Here is a 24,908-nt window from a genome sequence, read left to right as displayed (position 1 = left end):
CACCACTGCTAAACTCTGCACCCCCTTATCCACCACTGCTAACCTCTGCACCCCCTTATCCACCACTCACTTCTCCACCACTGCTAACCTATGCACCCCCTTATCTACCATTCACTTTTCCACCACTGTTAACCTCTGCACCCCCTTATCCACCACTGCTAACCTATGCACCCCCTTATCCACCATTCACTTTTCCACCACTGTTAACCTCTGCACCCCCTTATCCACCACTCACTTCTCCACCACTGCTAACCTCTGCACCCCTCTGCCACTCACCTTTGCATCCCCTGCACAATATATCCTGTACTGCTGACCTCTACACCCCCACCTAACACTCACAAACAGCCCAGCACTAGTCATGCCCCAGATTTTCATAAGCTTTAGATAATTGATGTGCCAGTGGTCAATACATTGTAGTCTTAGTTTATTTTCAAATTGTATACTATAAGTGTACTGCTAATGGAAAGTTAAACTCATTAATTGTTATGTAGCTACCTCTGAGACATTTGCTATGTTCCCTGATCTAAAAGCTGTTTAACAGAACTGTTTCACTTTACAAACCTGACATTTTTATTTGTTATGTGGCAGCAGACGTTTACAATTTTTCATGTTTCCTGCCACTATAGGTCATTCTGTTCCTAATAGCTTGCCAGCAATATAGATTGATGGAGTTCAGACTGCCCCAAAATGGCCACTGCAATTTACATCTATGGGATGGTTACCACACATGCCAGCCTGCAGAGTAGATGTGACATCAGAGGAAGAAATATTCTGCAAACTGTCTGAGTAGAAGGAGATCTGTAGCCTGCATTCACACTTTATTATTACGTTAATGCATGAAAACTCGCAATTTGCACTGGTTTAGGAAATGCTATAAAAATGCCTCTTGTGCTTGTGTTGCCATTCATTGGTAATACGCAGTAAAAAAAACACGTTTGCTGCGCTAAAAAAAAAGCATGACAAATACGGCAAAACACATGGTTAAAAAATGCATAAAGCTCAGCACTCAAAAAAGGTACAAGAGCTACTTTGCCTTTTTTGTTGCACAAAGGGCAACCCATTGAAATCAATGAGCTGCCCTTTGCGTATGGCACAAAAATGTGCAAAAAAAGTGGCACTATTTGCACACATTTACAAAACGCAAAATGTGAACGCAGCCTAAGAAAACCTTCTGGAAGAAAGAAGCGGAGAGAAACTTCAGAGGGACATACTGTGGAACTTTCATTCAGATTGCTGTTTGTTCAGTGCCTAGAAGGTAGTGCAGAGAAGTTGGAGCAGAACGTTCCTGTTACTTCTGTCTGCCTAAGAGGACTGAGGAGAGCTCACTGCTCTATTGTAAAACCACATGGTCTCTGCAAGGGAGTTCCTTATACTACATACTGCAGTGACTGACTGTCACATTTCTAGAATTGCATTACTATGCTGCAATACAGAACTGCTTTTTGTTCTATTAGGTGAGAGTGTAAAACACTGTACTGCATTGTCAAGGAAAGACTGTTCAGCTACACACAGAGACTACATACAGACAATTGCATTCCAGTAGTGTCTGCCTGGGAAGAGACTTCCTTTAAGGGGAGTTATAGTAAAGGGCCCGCACACTTGTTTATTTTTTTCACTCTGTAGTACCTTAAAGTGGTTCTAAACTCTAAAGGTGTATGTTTTTTTTATTTTTATGCATTAAGGTAAAAAAACTTTCCACTGCCAGTCCCCCCTACCCCTTTCCCTATACACTTACTTGAGTTACATAGTTACATAGTTAGTGAGGTTGAAAAAAGACATCAGTCCATCCAGTTCAACCTATGATGTGTGTGTGTGTTTGCTTTTAACCGTACATTGTATACCCCTGTATGTTGTGGTCTTTAAGGTGCCCATCTAAAGGTTTTTAGATGATACGACTGCTTGTGGAAGAGAATTCCACATCCTTACTGCTCTGACAGTGAAGAACCCGCTACGTATTTTAAGGTTAAACCGTTTTTCCTCTAGTTTTAGTGAGTGGCCACGTGTCTTATTGTATCTCCTTTCTCTGAATAGTTTGTTCCTTATGCTAGGGTCGCCAGTACAGTATTTGTACATTGATATCATATCCCCCCTAGATCGTCTCTTCTCCAGAGAGAATAAGTTCAGTGCTTGTAGTCTTTCCTCATAGCCGATGTCCTCCATTCCCCTAATCATTTTTGTTGCCCTTCTCTGGACTCTTTCCAGTTCCAGCACATCCTTCCTGAGGACCGGTGCCCAGAACTAGACAGAATATTCCAGATGTGGCCGGACCAGAGTCTTGTAGAGTGGGAGAATAATCTCTTTATTTCTGGAGTGAATCCTCTTTTTTATACATCCCAGTATTCTGTTGACTTTGCTTGCGGCGGCTTGGCATTGCATGCCACTGCCAAGCCTGTTGTCTACCAGTACCCCCAAGTCCTTTTCCATCCTAGACTCACCCAGAGGTTCCCCCCCCCTAGTGAATAGCTTGCTTTCATGTTTCTGATGCCCAAGTGCATTACTTTACATTTTTCAACATTAAACCTCATCTGCCATGTAGTTGCCCACCCCATTATTTTGTAAGGTTTCCACATCCTGAATAGAAGCTATTGGCATGCTTAGTTTAGTATCATCTGCAAATACTGAGATTGTACTAGATATCCCCTCCTCTAGATCATTTATGAATAAATTGATGAGGAGTTCTCTCTCAATCAAGTGCTATGCTCAGCTGCAGCTCTTTTCTCCCCTCTCTCTGCTCTCACAGGCTGCACTGAGAGCAGTGAGAGCCATTGGCTCCTGCTGTCAATCAATTCTCGGGAGGAGGGAGCAGGGGGGCGTGGCCAAGAAACGCTGTGTGTATCTATGAATGTACACAGCCCAGCTCTGGAGTGTGCCCACACTGCTTGTTATGGGGCACATGCAGGAGAGGTGGATAGGAGAGCTCTTGGACCCCATAAAAGGAGGCAATGGGCTGCTCTGTGCAATGCCAAAGTACTGCTGTAAGCATGAGTGCAGGCTTCTTCTGCAAAGCAGACATACGTGTTTAGCTGTCAGAAAACTTTCAGTAATGTCAGGAAGGTGGGTGGGCCAGGTGTTGTATAGGACAGCCTTGCGAACCATCAATTACATGCAAAAGCAGTGATTGCCAGCGCAAACAGCGACCGAATGGGCATGTGTGCTGGGGGTTGCCAAAACCTACATTTTGTTTGCATTGCAAATCATCACCTTCTTCTCATGACCTTTAAAAAATGTTTCTATTTCTGTCAAATGACTTTGTTGAGCATTTTAAACCTAGAAGTTCAATAAATTCAAGCTATTTCTGTAATGCAGTCTTAGGCAAAAGTATGAATGCCATTTGCAAAATAATAACTTTTTTTTACTGAGAAGATTACCAAAACCTAACATAGCTTTTTGCAGTGAATCACTTTAAAACAAATCTTTACTTTGCCCATACTGGATCACTTTACAGTATGTAGTGGCATGGGTCTTTACTTACCTTCCACTACCCCACTAGCCCTTCCCATGATACAGGACAAAACAGTGCATTGTGGGATGATGGAGAGAGTAACATGTTCTCTATACTCTGTAGTAATTGGTATTATTTCTCTGGCTGTACAGATTTAGGAGGGGAGGGTAAGAGGAAAGTATGTAAAGCTCCTGACAGCACCTCCCGTAAAGTGAACCAGTGTGGGTGAAGTACAACTTGACTTTAAATCAAGAAGCACCTATAGAAGAAGACAGTTTAAGCTTTTCTAGCCTGGGGCCCATTCCTGGATGTTCTGTTGCATTGTCCGTCAATGGCTCCTGCTGCTGCCTCTGTCCTCTGATTGCAGGGAGAGAGAGGCGAGAGCTGCTACAGTTGGGAATGATGCTGGATTGAGTGAGTAAGCATTTGGGGGGGGGGGGGGTACAAATGCTGGGACATTTTTAACTTAAAGCTGTTCTTCACTCTGTAACAAAAAAATTAAAATATTAGGAAAATTACCTGTCCATGGATCCTGTCCTCATCCAGGCTAGTTCTTCACTATCCTTCGGCATCTTAACTGTTGGCAGCCAGCTATGTTGCTTGTGGCGTCACAGCCAGCTGCCCACTGCGCATGCTGGAGCCACGCTGCACTTTATGAATGGCCCCACAGTCTTCTTCTGTGTAGCACTCTCCTAGGTAGCTGCTAGAGAGAGAGAGTATAGTTTTGAGTCCTGTCTGCTTACCAGAAGGACTGCAGGTAAATCTATATTGTTCTCTGCCTACCAGAGAGCAGGATCTGTTAGTGAGGTCTGCTCAGGTGCAACTTGTTCTGTTTGGAGAGGGTTTCACACTGGTCCAATAGGGAGGCATATTAGACAGTGGGAGGAAACCTGACAAATGAGTGCGCAGGCGTTTGATACAGTCCTGGTGATTGGCAGAGGGAAAGTGCCTTGGTGCATGCTGTGATACTGTATAAAAGCCAGGAGCACATGTGCTCCAGGTTTTTCGGCCGGATAGCAGAGTCCCGGAGGGAGGGGGCGGCTGCCTCCTCCTCTGTAGAGTGGCCTCAGGTAGTTGGCCTGAGGGCCTGGAGAGTGCTAGTGAGGAACTGAACCCAGAGGTCCGGTGAAGCTGACTGAAAAGGGAGACACTGGAGGATCTGATTCTGCAGTACAGTGAGCACAGATTTGTGTCAAGAGGCCTGACCTGAAGGGGGCCGCCCCTGCAGCTAAAAGAGTCAGTGAACCGGTGTCAGTAAAGGGGATTCTACAAAGTGTCCCGAAGATAATGTAGATTCACCAAGTCTATTGCTGGAGAGAAAAGAGCAAGGAGACTTAACCCTTTCCATACATGTGGCAGGATAAATTAAGCAATGCAGCTGCTTCCACAAGCAATCTGGTGAGGCCAAGCGAGAGTTGTCCTTATCCATTGTGAATAGTTACAGTTGGAGTATCCCACTATTCCCTTCTCCTATCCCAGTTCTAAAATAAACATAAAAAAAACGTTAAAAAACAATACCCCTGAACTGTTTATTGTGTGACGAGCCATCGGGAGTAAGGAGGGATGTGTAAACTGTTCCTTAAGTGACTGTGTGCTGGTAATCAGAGGAGGCCTGAGTCAGAGGAGGCCTGAGTCATTATACAGCAAGCCCTATGGCGACAGTGCTACATACGCATTAAGGTAAAAAAGTGTAGCCTTTACAAATATTTTAAGGCCTCATGCACATTGGGGCTTTTGTAAACACTTTTCTCCTGGCAGGAGAAAAGCAGTTTAACTGCTTGCTGACAGCTCCACATACATTTACTGCGGGGTGTTGGCTCCTGTGCGCAGAATCACATACAGGTACGTGATTCTGCATCCGGGTCTGGGGCGTACACACCAACGGGACCCGCCAATCATTAACGATAGAGAAAGAATGGCGGTCTGACTATGTAAACAAGGCAGGTCACCGTTCTGTGACAAGGTAAATTAGAGATTTTGTGTTTCTCCCAAGCAGGAACATGGATCTCTTTCTTCCCACATTTAAAGCACCCCCACACAGTTAGCAAGCACTCCGTAGGAACACATTAATTCCTTTGATCACCCCTAAAGGTAACCCCTTACCTGCCAGTGTCATTAATAAAGTGACAGTGCATATTTTTAGCACAGATCACTGTATTGGTGTCAGTGGTCCCCAAAAAAGTGTCAAGTTAGTGTCCGATTTGTCTGCTGCAATATCACAGTCCCGCTATAAGTCGCTGATCACCATCATTACCAAAAAAAAAATCCTTAAACATTTCTACAACTCTATCCCATAGCTTGTAGACGCTATAAAACTTGTGTGGAAACCAATCAAGCAATCTACGCTTACTGGGATTTTTTTTACCAAAAACATGTAGCAGAATACATATTGGAAAAAATATAAATAAAAAACTGAGTAGCTAGGGTGGTATTCTCAAGCCAGACTGGGTAGGTCGGCGAGAATACAGTCAGGTACGTACCACACGGTCAATAGGGACCGGGAACCCAGCGCAACCTGAGATATGGGGACAAAAAAGGTTAGGAGGTGGAGGGACAAGAATTTCCCTCCGTGAATGGTTGCAATGAGGGGCTCACAGGGATATAGGTGCAGACAAAAAAGCTTTATTGGTGAAGATGTACACACATGAAAAAAATATATAAACAAGTAATTCTAATCAGTAAAAGAGGTGTGGAAGCTCATCAGGTGAACTGATTGACTCCGTGGACCCCTAGGGGGTCAGGATGGTACAGACAGCAATAAAACACATTGAGGTCCCCACCCACCCAGTCCCAGTATGCACTGTTGTTAACGGGCTTAGTGTGATTAGTCGAGAATACACGACCTGGAAATCACTCTGAAAGCCCGAGCAACAGTGCTGTGGCCAGGAGGGAACTATAGTAAGCCCGTGGAGGGAAAGTACATAGGGATGCCGATTAGGTGTGGAATGGCAACTGAAAAAAATACTAAATGTATTAATATGACGTAATGTCATAAAGTATCGTCAGTGCATCACAGAAATTGGACAAAATAAAGCATCATAGTCTGATGTAGTAACAAACAACACGGGCCTGCTCCCTATGAAGTAAGTCTCAATTCCTGGCTGTGAGCCTCCAAGGAAACCTTGCCCCACGGGGCTGTGCACGGAATAGTAGTGCTTGGAGGGATCGTGGCTTAACCAGCCGTTTTGCTTAATCAGCAAATAACAATAGGGTGGGATATGTTGAGGGGATCCGGGCTTAACCAGCCAATTTGCTAAAACAGCAGTATGGGTGAATGTTTGTCTCCTAAAAGAGATCTCCCGTGTATGTAGAGGAAGGACTATAATTTAGTCCCAAATGGTGGCTGATCGCCAGAGATGCTTGTACGCTGGCTGGCTGATCCAAAACTTAGCAGTACTGGGACGGCTCAAAAGTCTAAAGTCTGCATGAGAGAAGTCCCGGTCAGACCATTGGCTGGAGCTGCTAAAGGTATCGGGGATGAGGTGTAGCGACCATGCTTAACTGGTGATCCAAAGTTGGATGTGTATTATAAGAAGTGTTGGTCTTACCAGATATCACCCGTACTCATCCGAAATTGCAAGGATGGAGGTAGCGTGCTCCGCACTTAGGTCACAGTCAGGGCTGGAAAAAGCAGATGAAGGATAATACGGCTGTCCAATGGGTTTGTTACTGCCAGTGGCGTTGTAGCCTCTACCATCAAGGAAGCTGCTGGGGCAGACTCAGTTCCGTGTCCGGGTGCAGTCCTGGTGCTGTTTCCGGGTCGCGGTGGATGTGTTCAGCCAGTCAGGTGCGATCTCCTACGGGGACGAAGGGTGGGCGGGGCGTCAACGTGTGATGTTGACGCGTTTCGCGTGCTTACGCACGCTTCCTCAGGACGTCATCACGTTCTCCGGGGTTCGTTTATATAGGCTGTAACCATGGTGACAGCAATCAGCAATTAGATGTTCCCGGGAATGTTTAGACTGAGGCCATCTGGTGGTATAAATGTGGTACTTCCACCACGTTACCACAGCGGTACAATCTGGTATTTGTTCCCGATGTCGGTCAGATTTGACCATATAAAAGACCTGGCGGTGAAGGGTAATAAAAGTCCAGTGCAGGGGAGGGGGCGGGGGGGACAAGTCCATCTCATAAAACACAGTGCCGGGGTCTATGTAGCTTATACTCTTGCTTAGCAATGACCAAGTTAATAAATAACCATATAGTGTATAAGATAAGTAGAAACATAAATAGACACTAAGGTAGATACATATTCCCACTTAGAATTGGCATAGGCTGGGGTACAACTCTAATGCAGAGCATGGTCATCATGGCAGAAAGTAGTATACTGAATACAGCCAGATGGCCTAAACCGTGCTAATAGTTGAGTAAAGGGTGTACTGTCCTACAGTGAGTATACTCAAGATGGCGGAAAAAAAAAAATAATATACAAATGATGAGAATAATGATACGATTTTGAACACGGCCCCTGACTAACGGGGGACAGGGGGCAAACAAATCCTGAAGTGGAGGAGATTTAACCATAGCTATTACAGGTCCTATAACCTAATAATGAGGATAAAGAGGGTAGGGGCTATGTTTAGGGGTCCAGGAAGACCTTAAGGCTTAGTTCCTTGTTGAGCCCATATGGTGTAAGTGTGGAAAGCCGGAAAATCCAGGCTTTTTCAGCCCGAAGGAGTGCTTTGTCAAAGTCACCCCTGCGGGGTGAAATGTTGAGGGCCCAGAACCCCTTGACTCTTAGGCCCCTGGGGTTACCTCCGTGATATTCATTGAAATGCTCTGCAAGTGGGGTGTCCTCCTTCAGCCTTATGCTTTTTAAATGTTCCCCTATTCTGATTCTCAGAGTCCTTTTTGTCTTGCCTATGTAGTGTTTGCCACATGGGCAAGTAATCTGGTATAGGAGTTTAGATGTACTGCAATTAATGAAAGAGGTTATTGTCAATACAGGTACAGGTCAATGTGTTTTATTGCTGTCTGTACCATCCTGACCCCCTAGGGGTCCACGGAGTCAATCAGTTCACCTGATGAGCTTCCACACCTCTTTTACTGATTAGAATTACTTGTTTATATATTTTTTTCATGTGTGTACATCTTCACCAATAAAGCTTTTTTGTCTGCACCTATATCCCTGTGAGCCCCTCATTGCAACCATTCACGGAGGGAAATTCTTGTCCCTCCACCTCCTAACCTTTTTTGTCAGAATACATATTGGCCTAAATGTAATGAATACATTTTAATACATTTTTTTATTGGGAATGTTTTATAACATGAAGTAAAAAATATTGTTTTTTTGTTTTTTCAAAATTGTACAACCGCGCAACTGTCAGTTAAAGTAACGCAGTGCCGTATCGCAAAAAATGGCCTGGTCGTTAAGGGGAGCTGAAGTGGTTATAAAATGCACCTAAGCCACGTTTTTGCAAACTAGTTTAATCACATCAAGTGCTTGGGTATTTATTTATTTCTTTGGCCAGAATGTGAATTAATTATTAAACGCACCTAGCGCTTACATAGTTACATAGTTGGTGAGGCTGAAAAAAGACACCAGTCCATCCAGTTCAACCTATGATGTGTGTGTGTTTGCTTTTAACCGTACATTGTATACCCCTGTATGTTGTGGTCTCTAAGGTGCCCATCTGCGCTTAGGCACATTTAGACGCACTTACATGCGTTTAAGCAATTTTTTCAGCCAAAATACCCTTCTCCTGAATGCACAAGTGATGTTTTTTTTTTTCTCTGCCTCGAAACCCCCCGCCTGTAAACTCCTATGTGTGTATGGCTGCATAGGATAACATTGCGGGGCGTTTGGAGGCTGAAAAAAAAAGTCAAACGCCTGTAAAACAGGTGTTTTTGAGTTCAAGTATGCATGATGCCTAATGAAAAAAAACATGGTAATTGTTAAGAATACACAGTGCTATAGCATTCTAGGGTTCACATATACTTTAATTCTTATTTTTGAAATTAATTTGTTTTTATGCAATTTTTTATAAGTCAGTCCATCCAAAACTGATATTTTCAATTTGTTAGGTGCTGGAGAGTGAAAGCAACCGACAATTTGTCAGTATTATTATTATTATTATTATTATTATAATACAGCATTTATATAGTTTGCGCAGCGCTTTACAATGTGAGGGAAGACAATACAGTTACAATACAGTTCAAAACAGGAGGGCCCTGCTCGTTAGAGCTTACAATCTAGAGTCATTGGGAACTTGTTTGGTGAGCTGTTTCTGCACACCTTTAGTGGCCATTATCAGGGGTTTACACTATCCTTTTTGAATTTTTCCATTGACTTCATGTTATGGAAAAAGAATAAGAATGTGCTCGGACAGAGGTCAAAGGACAAAGGCTAGCAGGGCCAATCTAAACTCCAGGGTGAACAGGAGATGAGTCAGGAAATACTGCAGAGAGATTTCACTGTTGTAATATCCAAGTTGAATTAGAATCCCAGGGCTTCATTTCCACAATGCACAAGTGTGAATCACGGCTGATGCATTGGGTCTAGAGATGGCCATATCCCGATTCCTGATGAACCAGCTGAAATTCAATCAGTGGGTGGCCTTGTCACCACCCATCTGTCTGGCATCCCTTAATTGGAGAATCAAAAACGTAGGGTGGAATGAAAATAAATGTGTAAGACCAGCTTTATTTCATGTCTTTTTCTAGATAGCCTCAGTTAATCTTAAAAGAGACAGTCACATCATTAAATGGTTTAAGCAAAACACATAATTGCCCCAAGGTCCCCTGACTCTACTGATCTGATTGTTTTGATGTGCGGTTTTCATGTAAGGGTATCGCTACCTTTTTTCATCATATGCTTAGTTCAATTTGGCAAGATTTAAGACAGGTATTTACTGAAAGAAAATCAACAGAATATTCAATTTGGCTAGGGGTGCACAAACCTTTGCATAACTATGTTATTTTATTCTATTTTACAGTTTTTTTTTGTTTCACAGTAGCCTTGAATAGTTTGTTCCTGGAACAGTTGTATCATGCAACTTCATTAACTCCATCTTACCCTTTTCATGTCCCGTGGCAATATAGACCATGCTTTCAATCACGAAGAAGGTTAAAATATACAGTATTTAATAGGATTCAACCAATTGTAGATGTAAAAGGATATCACCCAAAAGCCAACTATCAAAATTACTTCTTTAACCCTTTTCTGCCTGCAATCTGTTCATTAACGTTTCCTAACACAATACCCCATGGCAAGGATGTGCTATTAAGAATAAAGATGGGAAGGCTCAGGAAAACCCCCACAGAAAAAAAAACATTTTCTTTTCTGGGTTTTTTTTTTTTTAAAGCTTTTTTTTATTTTTGCTGGAGAAAAATTTTAAAAAAGTTTGAAATATGTTCTTTTACATTGATAAATAATATATCAATGACATGGTATTTAAACTACACTATATTACAAAACGATTGGGACGCCTGCCTTTACACGCACATGAACTTTAATAGCATTCCAGTCTTGGGCCATAGGGTTCAATGTTGAGTTGTCCCACCCTATAACAGCTTCAACTGTTCTGGGAAGGCTGTCCACAAGGTTTAGGAGTGTGTCCATAGGAATGTTTGTCCGTTCTTGCAGAAGCCCATTTGTGAGGTCAAGCACTCATGTTGGTGAGAAGGCCTGGCTTGCAGTCTGCGCTATAATTAATCCCAAAGGTGTTCTATAGGGTTGAGGTCAGGACTGTGCAGGCCAGTCAAGTTCCTCCACCCCAAACTCACTCCTTCATGTCTTTATGGACCTTGCTTTGTGCACTGGTCCAAATCAGATTTTTTGAGGAGTGATTATGGTGTGGGGTTGTTTTTCAGGGGTTGGGCTTGGCCCCTTAGTTCCAGTGAAGGCAACTCTTAAAGCGTCAGCATACCAAGACATTTTGAACAATTTCATGCATATATTCAATTCCACATTTTATTTCAGTTATTTCCAGCCACCTCCTAATAATCTGAACAATTTTGAAGTTAAAAAATGTGGAAGTTTAAAAAAACTTGTGTGATACTGCAGTTGTCCCTTGTTGGCTCTGAGACAGAGAACTGAGTGATTACATGACCACTGAGTGGGAAACCGTGACAGTCCCCGCTTTCTGCGTTGCCCCTCCAGCACTCACTGGAGCGCCAGGCAGGAGAGTTGGGGATGTACACAGCTGGCATCAACTCTCAGCCACGTGTTAAGACACCTAGATCCAGCTGTTAATCAGGCAGCTAAGTGCACTCCTGTGACCCAGAGGAGAAGAAGTATGGCCAACAGGCTTCGGCTATACTTCTCTTTTAAGAGAGGCCCCACTTTAGGGTTGATTTTAAAACATAACTACAGTTTTTTTTTTTTTTTTAAATGCAAACATTTTTTTTTTTTTTTTTTTGCAAACACTTTGAGGCTGGATTGACACATATTTGAATTGGATCCGGCTTGCCCCGCATCCAAGTCGCATAAAAGGACAGTGTGACCGGCTCTCAATGGAGCCGGTTCAGACTGCTTTGGGGCAGCTGTGGTCCACATTTAAAAAGGTCCTGTGCATCCAAAATTCAGACCAGATTTGCACCTGGATCGGTGAACAGGGATGCACCAGACTCTATGCTGGGAACCCCGGCTGCAGCATATATGAACCCAGCCTAAATTCAAGTTATATTGCAAGGGGAAAATAGTGCATGCATGCACACTTGCAAAACTATGTGTAACCGTGTGGCTCATCCCAGTCCTTAAAGAGCATTAGAGACAAAGGAGTGGGAATAGAACTGCTATTATAAGGAACATGGTGTCAGCTGTCAGGCCTTAAAAGCACTGTCTGGCTAATGTGGCTTGCACATAAGCATTGGCGTGTACATAGGCATACACATGTGTGAGCACACGCAAATGTGTGCACGTCTACTGCTGCCAAGCGACCTATTTAAACCTGAACTCCGCATTAGTTCTTAGCTGTAGGCCTTCAGCCTTGTTCATGTGATCCAGTTCCTGATTAGCATCCTTAACCCTCTTACTGACCAGGCTTCCCCTCTAAACTTGCTTGCAGATTACCCTTGTCTGCTCATGTTTTCTGTCTGCCTCCGATACTGACCCCAGCCTCGAGTATTGACCACACTTCTGCTTAGTGACTCTATACGTAGCTGCCGGATTGTTGCTGACTTCTGTCTGTTCCTGATCCTGATTCTGCTTCTGCTTATGTCCTGGTGTCCTTCCAATCATCTGTCACTTAACCAGGTTTCCACAGCGCACCAACAGCTGTACTGCTGCTCATCAGACGCCAGTGCTCCCAAGTTCCTGCTCACAGTATTTACACCCTGGCACTTGTGTCTTTCCTTTACCCTGTCTCAACATTTAGGGGTGCTATGAAGGGAACTGTGCAAGAGGCCACCCTCATCATTTCATGTTTTGCATACCGGTATGTGACAGCCGTACTACACGGCCAGTTCCTGGCAAAGAATTAAAAATGTAGTTCCTACAAAGAACTTACTGTATGGAAAGGAATACATCACTTCCCTCGATGGTAGCACCCTTTCATCGTCTTCCCACTAATTCCTTTTTTTTATACAATAATAAAGGACATATAAGGCTTTTATTTGGTGCATTTTGTTATAAAAAAATACCCTACTTTGTTTTTATTATAAGCTGGCAAATGCACAAAAATATGAAAAACAAAATAACTTTTTTGTATTTTTAAATACATGTAATATTATTTGTAATACTGCAACTGTATGTAACAATTACACTTTTAAATAGATGGCACCACAAGTTACTACTGCTCTATATCTATTTTCAAGCCAATGGCTTTCATTTCTATCTATGAAGCCTCCAGCCTGCATGTGAATACTATGTCAGTGCAGACATAGGGGTTTATTTACTAACACTGGAGAGTGCAAAATCAGGCTTACTTCTGCATAGAAACCAAACACTTCCAGGTTTTATTGCCAAAGCTTCATTGAATAAGCTGAGGTTAGGAGCTGATTGGTTGCTTTGCAGAAATTAGCCTGATTTTGCACTCTCCCGCTTTAGTAAACAAACCCCACAATAATAGCATGATCAGGAACCATTAAGACAAGTTACTATTCATCACTGAGGAAGAGACAAGCCCTCAAAATGCGTCAGCCTGTTGGACTTCTGAAATTGACCTGTAACGTGATATGTTGTATTGTGGATTTGAAGCTGCTGTTTTTATATGAAAAGCTCTAATGTATCTGTCTGTTTGTGAGTGAGTATAATACTTACCACTTTTTACATATTAAAAATCATTGTTAGGGATATTGCACTAGGCCGGTGCACCCTCTATTTTGTTTTATGGTTTCATTGCTGGGGAATCCTGCTATCAGTGACAGCTGGGAATTAAAAAGGTTAGCTCCTGGCTCTAAAGGGGCAGGATATTTAAAGATATGTCACCAATCCAGTCCTCAACTGACTGAAGATTTGCCAAGCAACTGATGTAAATCTTCTTACCAGCAGCAGGCAGCTGAAATACAAAAGAGAAGGAACCAGCAAAGCAGCTTCAGAGAGACATGTACTTACCAGTCACCATAGCCCCTGCTAAGAAAATACCTAAAAAAACAAAAAAAACAAATGAGTGATAGGGGACAATCGCATGGGGGCATGTCTCTATTTGTTTTTCTTTCATGGCCCTAATATTCTGGCCCAAATAAACACCCACAAGGTGCCATTAGGATGGTACTTGACCCCAGACCACATGGCTAAATGTGCAACTACCCTGTAATGCCTCTCCACTCTGTTTTAAGGGATGTAGGATGCAGGGCATACTCCACCACATTTGGTGTCCGGGCCCCAATGTCCAAGAATTATGGATATGGGTATACAACTTGAACAGATTCAACTTTAATAGAAACCTGGTTTGCAACCCTTGCGAGGATTTACCTAACAGACCAATTTCTGACCTCACCATATATGACAGAAAACAAATAATAACAAAACCAACAAACCATACCTTACACTGGGAGACAAACCTACTTTGAACTTTGTGAAGGAGAAGCAGAGGGTAATGGATCTCCTGGCTTGGTCCTGCATCCCTTCCCTTTTAAGTCTCCTTCTTTCTTCACATTTCATATTTTCTTCCTTCCTCCATACAGCTAGTGCTACCCATCTTCTGTCCATCTCCCCCTTGTCCTTTACTGTCATAGGGCCTTTATGCATTCTACACTGTTTTCTACTTCTAATAGGGACTAAAGATGCTACCTTCCCTACCTTCACCTAAGTAAGCAATGCCCGCACTTATGCATAGAGATGAGCTTGGGCATCCCCAGAACTCATCTCTAGCCGAACTCTTAACTTTCACTTTTCTTTTACTCCAGTGAGCTATGGGCTGGGTCATAGTTTGGCTACAGATAAGTTAAGAAGATGCCCAAGTTTATCTCTGCATATGTGTTTCCCCTGATGACATTTGTTTCATGCACTGCTAGTTGAATATATGCATATCATTTCTCCTTCCCTGATTTACCCATTGTTTTTGACAAGTCATTTGTATTATACAGTAATGTATTTGCTCTAACTATCCAACCTGTGGCCTACAACAGCTATGAATGCTGTCCAACACAAAATTGTAAACTTATTTAAAAAAAATTTGATTTTTATGCTAATTCTTTGTAAAAGTGTATTTACACTTATCTGAGTGTATCTTTACTGGACTTTTAAAGTTTTATCTTTCCAAAGGAAAATATTACACTCTTCACAATCACGCCTTATTCATGTCATCAGTTTTCGGCAGCACCTACTGTATATTTGTGAGCAAGTATTTTTATTTTTTTTGTTTCAATAATTTTTATTGATATTTAAAGTACAAACAGAAAATAAACACCAATGCAACGTACAATGGTTCAAAAACAAAGACACAGGCAAAGGAGAACAAAATACCCTAGGAATGCGAGTAAACAGTACCACTTATAGCACATGCTAAAGTCAGCTGCAGAATATAGGAGGCGGTGAAATCCAAGCTGGGTCCATGCCACCCCCTCCCCTCCCACCCCATCTGGGTGCAAACTGTGCAGGAGGAGGAGGTGCCAGGCCCCCACCAGGACATACTGTCAGAATTATTTGGGGAGATTAAATAAAAGAAATATGGAAATATGTCATATATAGAAATTTTGAGCAGTGGCGTCCATGTTGTAGAAGGTCACTGAAAGTTTAAACCTCCTTTTAGGCAAAAAGTGTCTATTCAGGAGATGTTTAAAAGGTTTATCCAAACATGCTGTGTTGACCTAAGGTAATAAATAAATAGTCTATTTAACTTTCTTTAGATGAAGTCTAGCTGACGCTATACCAGGATAATCTTGTCTATGTGGTCATCATAAAACACTGGTCAAGTATTCTGTGTTTAAACCTATTTAGAAATAAGATTTACAGATATATTATAATCCTATGTAAAGGAATATTAACAATGAAGTATATATATATATATATGAATAACATACATAGATATGTAAGTAAACCTTCTATATTAAAGTTGTTTCATTCTTGCTAAATTCTAGCTTTAACTGATTTTGATGACTCATCACTGCATGTTTAGTAAGGCTTCAGTAAATAAGTGGTGAAGTATCATAAAACTTTTTCTGTCCTTGCCAAAGAGTATAGAAGGTCTGAGATTGTAAGCTCTTTGTCAATATAAGGTGCAAAGTTTATTTGTAGGTAAATATTCTATATATTGAATCTAAGAGCAATACAATACTGCCCTCTTTGGTGACTGACTGCTACTAATTGAAGTCTTAGGTTGAAAAGTAATTTCCAATATATCTAGATATATATATTAATAATATATTATGGTGTTACCAGATTTAATCCTTTCTTAGATACATGATGGATATTATAAGATGGATATGTGTATTATGAGAGTATGGACAAGTTTTTATGATGATTGCTCTTAAATATAAAGAAATCATCATTTCATTTTAATATACTGGTTAGAGGTGTTGACCAATGAAATCACAAGTTAATGAAAAGGATGTCCCAACCAATGGGGATGAAGTTACTCCCTCTGGGTTTAACTTATGGTAATTTTTATAGTCCTTTGTTCAATACAATATAAAAAGGAGAACCCAGATGTGACACATTACATTACACAACATACATTACACATACAACACACACGCTACTACAGCCATGCATATACTCATCTATACAGACTCCATCTTGCTCCATCATGTATCTGAAACTTAGAAGGACGCCAAGCGAAACTCCTCCCTAACTGGCCACCATTTTGGGAAGGCAGCAATCTTAAGGACTCTGGTAACGACCATTCTAAGATAGCAGCCATTTTAAATATGGTAAATATACCTTGCTGTGTTATTTGATATTATTTTCTATCATTTATTTTCTTCCTTATATGTTTTACATTTCATGCTAAAGGGTAACGAGATTACAGTCCCAGCCGTATTAACCATATGTAGATTTTTCTTTAAAAACTGATTTTTGCTTTTTATACATTTTTATTAATATCAGATTTAGCGCATATTGGCATATTAGTCTCACGTTTTGCATGGCCTATTCTTGCTCCATCTGCAGTGGAGTGACTGTCAGCTGCGCATTACGCAGACAATTGTGGTCTGATTATATAGAGCATTCATTTATCGTTTATACTATACCTGGAGAAAACGTAATCTTGCTTTATTTTTACTTTCATTATTGAGCTATACATCACATTGCATTTATTGTTTGAAGTTTGTATTTTATGTAAAGTTATCTTTTTGTGTCATCTCAAGTCTGATCATTTACTGTGAATACATGTCTTGTGAATAAATATTCTTATAGATTCCATACTGTAGACTGTTTTCACTAAGATTGGTATATGCTTTTAAAAAGAAATTAATCGATAAAAAGAATTCGCTACATATTGATTTGTGGAAATAAGTTGAGATTCTCCTACCTCACAGAACTTTGCTTATTGAAAGAAATAGACACTGTTATATTCAGAGCAGTATAAATATGCTGACAATACATAGACATTGTGTGGAAGCAGAGTCATAAAGAAAATCAAATCCCATTAGTTTAAAAGTTGGGTATGCCAGTTGAGTTGAGCCACAGAGACCATCGGTCATCAAAGAATTTGCAGGTTCCCTGATTGATTGCCAGTAAGTGTTCAAAGGACACAATTATGGTTGACAGCAGTTTTAACATCGGATACGTTAAGCGAGCCCCAATTTTTAGGCTGCATTCACATGTCAGCGTTTGGATCGCGGGCAGAACCGCCGCGGTTCCGCCCGCGATCCGGAGATTATTGCAAATCGATGGACGCCTAGCGTTGCCCGTTGATTTGCAATAGCCCCCCAAACGCTGAGCGATGTTGCCGCGATTTCCGCCTGCCGAATTCGCGGTAACATCGGGCAAACAAAATCGCGGGACGCAATACGCTCCAAAGAAGTACAAGAGCTTCTTTGGAGCGTATTGCGTCCCGCGATTTCGTTTGCGCGATGTTACCGCGATTCGGCAGGCGGAAATCGCGGCAACATCGCTCAGCGTTTGGGGGGCTATTGCAAATCAACGGGCAACGCTAGGCGTCCCGCGATTTGCAATAATCTCCGGATCGCGGGCGGAACCGCGGCTGTTCTGCCCGCGATCCAAACGCTGACATGTGAATGCAGCCTTAAGGATATTGTTGCGTGCTGCCAAAAGTATGTGACATACTATCTGTCTCGTGTTCAATGGATAGCAGTCAATGCCTAGGTTAAGTATCGCTAAGCCCATAGTGGGGGGTGTCCGTATTCCCGTGAAGGAAGAGATCAGTTGGAAAATCTTATTCCAGTAGCTTGTCAGGCTGGGGCACTCCCACATGATGTGGGGGAGTTTGCCAACCTGCCCCCATTGACGCCAGCATATGGCGGCGTGTTGGGAGGAGAATTTAGAGAGTTTGTAAGGTGTATAATGTCACTTGTGCAACAGTTTCAGCATCATTTCCCATTGACTAGTGCACTTGGAGAAGCGGTAGTAAGATTGGAGCGCCAGTTGCCAGTCTGCCAAGGTGTATGTTGTGTTGAGCTCTTTTTCCCATTTCTGAATGTAGGTAGGAATTTTTGAAGTTTGGTTTTGAGCTGCAATGCATTGTAGAAAAGGGAGATACCTCCTTTGTTTGGATTTGAGCTGGTTAAGAATTTCCACACCGCAGGTGAAATGTGTAAAGAGGGTAGGCGGGTGTTTGGAAATGAATTGGGATATGCGGTAGCAGGGGAAATAGAGAGCCGGTGGCAGGGAGAACATGTCTTTCATGTCTGCCCACTTGCAGAGTTTTCCCTCACAAAAAAAGTCCTGTACATGATGAATGTCATACAAGAGTAGGGGTCTAGAGCAGTGTTTCTCAACTCCGGTCCTCAGGTCACACTAACAGGCCAGGTTTGCAAGAAAACTGAAATACATCCAAGGTGATATCATTTGCTGCTCAGTGATTGCAGTATTCTAGTCTGCATCTCCACAAGGTAATACTTAAAATCTGGCCTGGTAGTGTGCCCTGAGGACCGGAGTTGAGAAACACTGGTCTAGACTGAGTATATAAAGGGCATCCTGGAGGTCAGGGCTTGTACCGGAATAGGTGGAATAGCGATAGGAGGCTCATTGGGGGAGTTACGAAGAAGGTGGCGCCATGCCAGTACAGACGCCGTCATAGGTGGGGAAAGGGGTGAGAGGTCCATGGGTCCCAACGTATCAATGTACAAGAGAGACGTCAAGTTTGGGGTGTCAGTCAACGCAGCCTCTATGTCTGTCCAGTGCGGACAATTGTCCATGAGGAACCAATTTTGTAGTTGGTCCAGGGTCGCTGCCAAACTGTAATCATTAAGGTCGGGAAGTCCCATACCTCCAACTTATTTGTGAGCAATGAGGAATTTGCGGGCACATCTTGGATTTTTAAACTTGAAGCCCATAACGAGAGGGTGTTGGCATATCGTTTCCACGAGAGGTTCAATCATGAGATTGAAAATGGCCTTACTGCAGGGCCGACTCCCAGGTTCAGGATAAGAGATTTTGAGTAATTAACTTTATAGTAGGATATCGAGCTACAGTAAATGTATTTAGGATGTGTAAGACTTGGGGTAGGGAATGAGTCAGCTCTGTTAGAAGGAGAATCACATCGTCCTCAAAGAGGTTGATGACGTGTTGCTCGCCCTTAAACTTGAAGCCCATAACGAGAGGGTGTTGGCGTATCGTTTCCATGAGTGGTTCAATCATGAGATTGAAAATGGCGGGTGAGAGCGGGCACCCTTGGCGTGTACCATTTGAGATTTGGAAGGGCTTGGATAGGAGTCCTGACGTGTACACCTGGGCAGACGGGCACGAATATAAGGCCATAATGGCAGATTTGATGCCACCCCGGAATCCAAACCTAGACAGCACTTCTGACATGTAATGCCACTCAACCCGGTCGAATGCCTTCTCTGTGTCAAAAGGCAACAACAGAGAAGGCGTTCGACTTACCTCTGCATGATGTATTATGTTCAGAATCTGTCGTGTCGCATCCAACGGCTGCCTTCCCCTCACAAACCCCAATTGATCGTTTTTTTATTAAAGATGGAGTTACATAGTTACATAGTAGTTGATGTTGAATAAAGACAATAGTCCATCCAGTTCAACCTGTGTAGGTGTGATCATTTCCCATACCCCTGAATGTTTTTATCCTTAAGATGTATGTCCAAAAGTCTTTTAAAAGTAGCAATGATAGCAAATAACCTGGTTTCAAGAAGTTTGGCATATATTTTTTATATCAGAGTTGAGGAGGGATATGGGTCTAAAATTGGGTGAGACAGTTTGCTGTGTGTGGGGGGATGACCCCCTTCCCTCTCAGAATTCTCGCCTCTTTTAACTACTGTAGTAAGTAGTATTCTTTATTTATTCTGGAGCATTGGTTATTTTTCCGTTATTATATTTTTTCCGTCATTTTTCCCACATTCATTAGACATTTAAATATTAATTTACATTTACAGACTCAAAGTCTCAAATTAGCTCCTGATGAGTGGACATAGAGCCACGAAATGCATAAAGCCTATAAGAAATGAAGATATACTATTTGAAGACTGATTATATGTTGTTTATATATAAAATGTATTGACAGATTTTTTTTTCATTGATTATGATGTAAAAATATATTTTTATGAATTGATATAGTTCATGTTCAGCTTTTGATTTGTATAATGTTTATATTTATATTGATTTTGATATTGCTGTACCCTTTATGAAATATGTAATAAATTATCAATTTTTTATAACATTTCATATTATTATATAACATCTATTTATGACTGCAAACCTCATTTAAAGTCCCACAACTCTTTGCCTTTTTCCACATGTATACTAGGGATGGAGGTCCAGTCATTTAATTCATTGCAGATCATGAATCCCCCCTCCCCTCTCTGGGTCTAAAATTGGCTGGTGTAGTAGGATCTTTCCCAGGCATGTTTTTATTTTTAAGGATGAAGCATGCAAAGGGTAAAATTAGAACCAAAATATCTGGTCAACTCCTTGAGAATTAATTGAGAAATATTACTATATCCATCGAACCAAGCATTGATACCCAGAGGCAGAGGCATGATGGGGCTTGTAGTTTTGCAACAGCTAGAGGACCGCAGTTTGCATATACCTGATCTATATTAATGATTGCTAACTTGTGATCTTCCTGACTTTTTCTGTTCATCAGCTATCCTTATTGCTAGTGTATTTTATGTGTGAACCAAGACAATTCCTCTTCTTCCAATGTGGCCCAAGAAGGTCAAAAGGTTGGACAACCCTGCTGTATATTTTCTTGAAAAATAAATAATACACACATGAAAGAGAAATACACTATAGGATTTGTTGCCCTCTACTTTTGGCTGCAAATGTTGCAGTGTTATGTATAATTATGTATTAGCACTTCCTGTCTCTGGGGGAATGTTTTAAAAACCCCAGATGGGAGAAAGTGGAGAGAGAGAGAGAGAGAGAGAGAGAGAGAGGAGCTGACACCACATATGCGCATACAGGAGCTGCAATAATGCAGTACTGTATTTTATCCAGACCAGAAGCAGAGACTCTTTACAAACCTGGTTGCCAGACTCATGCTCTACCAAACCTTGGACAGGTTTAGGCTCCTATCATCTTCTGGCCTTTCTCATCTGGAGGGTTTGCCTCTATGTGTCTCTTTGGCCCAGTGTTCCTTCTCTCCCCAACTCCCGGAGGGAATGAATAGCACAAACATCACCTTTTTCTTTGTGAGGAGGATTGCTTTTTCTTTTGTCGCTATTTCATTTGTTGGTCTGGACAAAGGAAAACAGTAGTGTCTATACTGGTGGATTTGGACCATGGCTGAAACTGCAAGCTGCTGCTATACGTGAAGATATAGATCTGTGTTTTCTCCTGATGAAGCAAAATAGTGTTTTCGCGAAACACGTCAAGATTCATCTAGCACAGATTGATCAGTATCGCTGATTTGTCAAAAACAGACTAATGTGTATGTATTTTGTATTTTTTTTGTTGATGATCATCTTTGTCTTTTGGAGGTATCATGGATGTATTTTCATACAATTTTTATATAACAAACTAATGTAATTGTATATTTGTTGTGTGTGTGTCTCTTAAAAGTCCCGTGGGCCCCATTTCCTGTCTTTGTGTACTTTTAATAATTGTTCTTCCATTTGGGCTGTTTAACGGTAGCTGCCCATAACTTCTTGATCTGAATCCTAGTGACAGACAAGTCTCTGTCCTATTGGTATTACCTCACAGTACCAGATAGCGAAGTCTCTGCTACTATATGTGTGTAGTGGTCACCTTCCAGTATATTAGTAGGTGAACCTGTTTCTTGATATAGAGTTTATATGCAGCGCCTGTTATTTTGGTTAACCCTGACCCTTTGGGTCTGGGATTTTATAGTTAGTTTTAGCTCAGGGCTCGATAAATAGAATAGACTAGAGCCAGGTTAGGCATCTGATGGCCACTTCTGGTAGTTAGAAGGCTTGTTGCATGTCAGATTAGAAACTACTAGGGAGGGGCCAAAGTAGACCAGCTAACTCCGAGTTCCAGTGCCACATCACAGTTTCTGCATTTGAGAAGCTACGTTCCAGGCTAGATGAACAGTTGGAGGATCTCCCCATTGCTGCTAATCTTGTCTCCAGGACAGATGCTGCGTCTTCCTCAGGGGCCTGCATCTGGACTTTATTGCCACATTCATCTGGAGGAATCTCTATTAATACCTAGATATACTCAGGTATATGCGCACAATTCCACCAGGACTCTTTTTGGGCTCTTTGCTGATAATACCTCTTTGTCCATTGGATGTATGTACTATTAATAATCTATTCTTATATAAAGCTTGTATTATTTACATAGTGGTGTGCATCTATATGGGTAATGTTATATGCTGGTTGTAGTACTCCCTCTGCTTTCAACTACTTTGAATGCATTACAGGTTGATATCCCAGGAAGGGAATCCCCTCTGTTCACATAGGCTCTGTCTTGGGTGGAGGCACTGCCAACTTAAATCTCAATCCCACTCTTACTTAGTGAAAGTTCTGGTTCCTATATTTACCAACAGGTTTATTGCAATATCCAGCCGGGCAGGGGGGGTTCTCAGAATTCCCCCCCAAAAGAGGGCTAGAAGTGTATATATATATATATATATATATATATATATGTAGCACCACCCCCGCAGGAGCTGCTGATTATATTATTGGGTCTACACCCTGCCTAACAACCCAATCAAATTGGCTCGATCCCTCCTCAGGCACAACTGACCCAGAATAGGACTGGACTATCAAATAGATACACAGGTTGGAATACAATACTTCACTATGCAACAATACCTTGTTACCTTCTTGAATAGTAGTCCTTCTGGGTGACACAATGGAACAACGCACAAGATTGTAATTAACCAAACTTAGTTTACTATATATCAAATTGAATAGGGGAGATACAATACAATACAATACAAGTCCATAAAAGGTTATTTAAAACAGCTTTAAAAAGGTAAAAGAATACCCCCACACTCCTCCTGCATTAAGGCTAGACACAGTACCAGGTAGGTGGGCCTATCTGAGTCCCTCCCCCAGAGTTCTCTTCTTTCTTGTTGATCTTCGCTAGCAAGGTTATTGAATAGAGCTCATTTGTAATCCAGGTTAGGAATAAAGATCAAGAGAGAGAAAACAACGAGCTGTTAGTTGTCACCCCAGGGTGTCTGCGTAACTGAGCAATAACTTCTGCGAGAGAGATAAGCCTCTGGCGACTCCTTTACAGACCTTATTGTTTGTCTATGAGTCTCCTGAGAGAGTATGGTGATAAACCCCGGGGTTTTATCACCTCCTGCTGCGCTACCGCTATCTGTAGATAAAACTGTCTCTTCAGCAGATAAAGTCAGTTATTGGGCATGTGCCCTCTCACCAACAGAAGTTTCTCCTTCGCGCGCTTCCACTGCGGTCTCAGTCCTTTGGCTATATGCCAGCCGCGCGGGGTCCTTCTGGCGGATGACTTCCGGTCTCGGCAAACAGCAGTATGACCTCCAGGAATGTGCCTCGTGCTTGAGATGGGACGGTTCCACGTCGTCCCTCCAGGCTAAAAGGCTCTGGCCCAATATCCAGTGTCAGTCCTTCACTCTCGCTCGCTGGTTCCTCAGAGTCCAGCACAGAAAGGCCCCCCCCCTTCGCGCGCTTCTCTCTTCCTTTAAATAACCTCCCCCATAGTGCCGTGCGGTGCAGCCGTGCACCCTGGATCTTGCAAAGCAGCCTGGGAGATGTAGTTTCTTCATCTTGTGAAAAGGAAGTCACAGCCCGGGAAATTCCATGCAGCTACCACTAGAGGGAGCCTAGTTCCTGGATCTTGCAAAGCAGCCTGGGAGATGTAGTTTCTTCATCTTGTGAAAAGGAAGTCACAGCCCGGGAAATTCCATGCAGCTACCACTAGAGGGAGCCTAGTTCCTTCCCACATATCAAACAGTGTCTTTAGGCATGTTTAACCCCGCTACACACTCCCCCCACTTGAGAAACTTTGGTCCCCAAAGAGGTCAACAGTATGTACCCTAGTGCATAGGTTGGCATTATACAACAAAAACATTAACATTTTGCTGAAATAAGTCAATCTGAATACATCCAATTTTGTATTCTAATAGCAGTGCAACAGTAAAACGATAAAGTGCAATTAATAAACAAATAAGTGATTTCTACAGTGTTAATATAGTGCTCCTTTAAAAAGCACATGTGCCTTTGCAATTTCTTAAACACTTACATCTTAAAGTTTGTGTTGAAAAAAAAACATCAAAAGGTGAGAAAGAGAAAAAAACATATATTGAGGTCAGAGCAACAAAATGTGCGCAAACATTAACTCACAAAGTAAACCAAATTGTGAACATCAAAAACTGTGCTTATTATAATGGCCAAACCCAATATCCTTATGTACAAACTTAAATGCAAACGTTTTCTACTTCAATACTTTGTTCTCATGATCTCTCACAGACCCCCCAAAACTTGGGTGGCTTGCACAGTTGTGCCTGGGGGTGAGCTAGGGTTGTCCCCCACCAAATCTACAGTGGAGGAACTA

This window comes from Pelophylax lessonae, assembly GCF_965119305.1.
Source record: "Pelophylax lessonae genome assembly, chromosome: 3".
Lineage (NCBI taxonomy): Eukaryota > Metazoa > Chordata > Amphibia > Anura > Ranidae > Pelophylax > Pelophylax lessonae.
The sequence above is the reverse complement of the archived record's forward strand: the minus strand, read 5'-3'. Positions refer to the sequence as shown.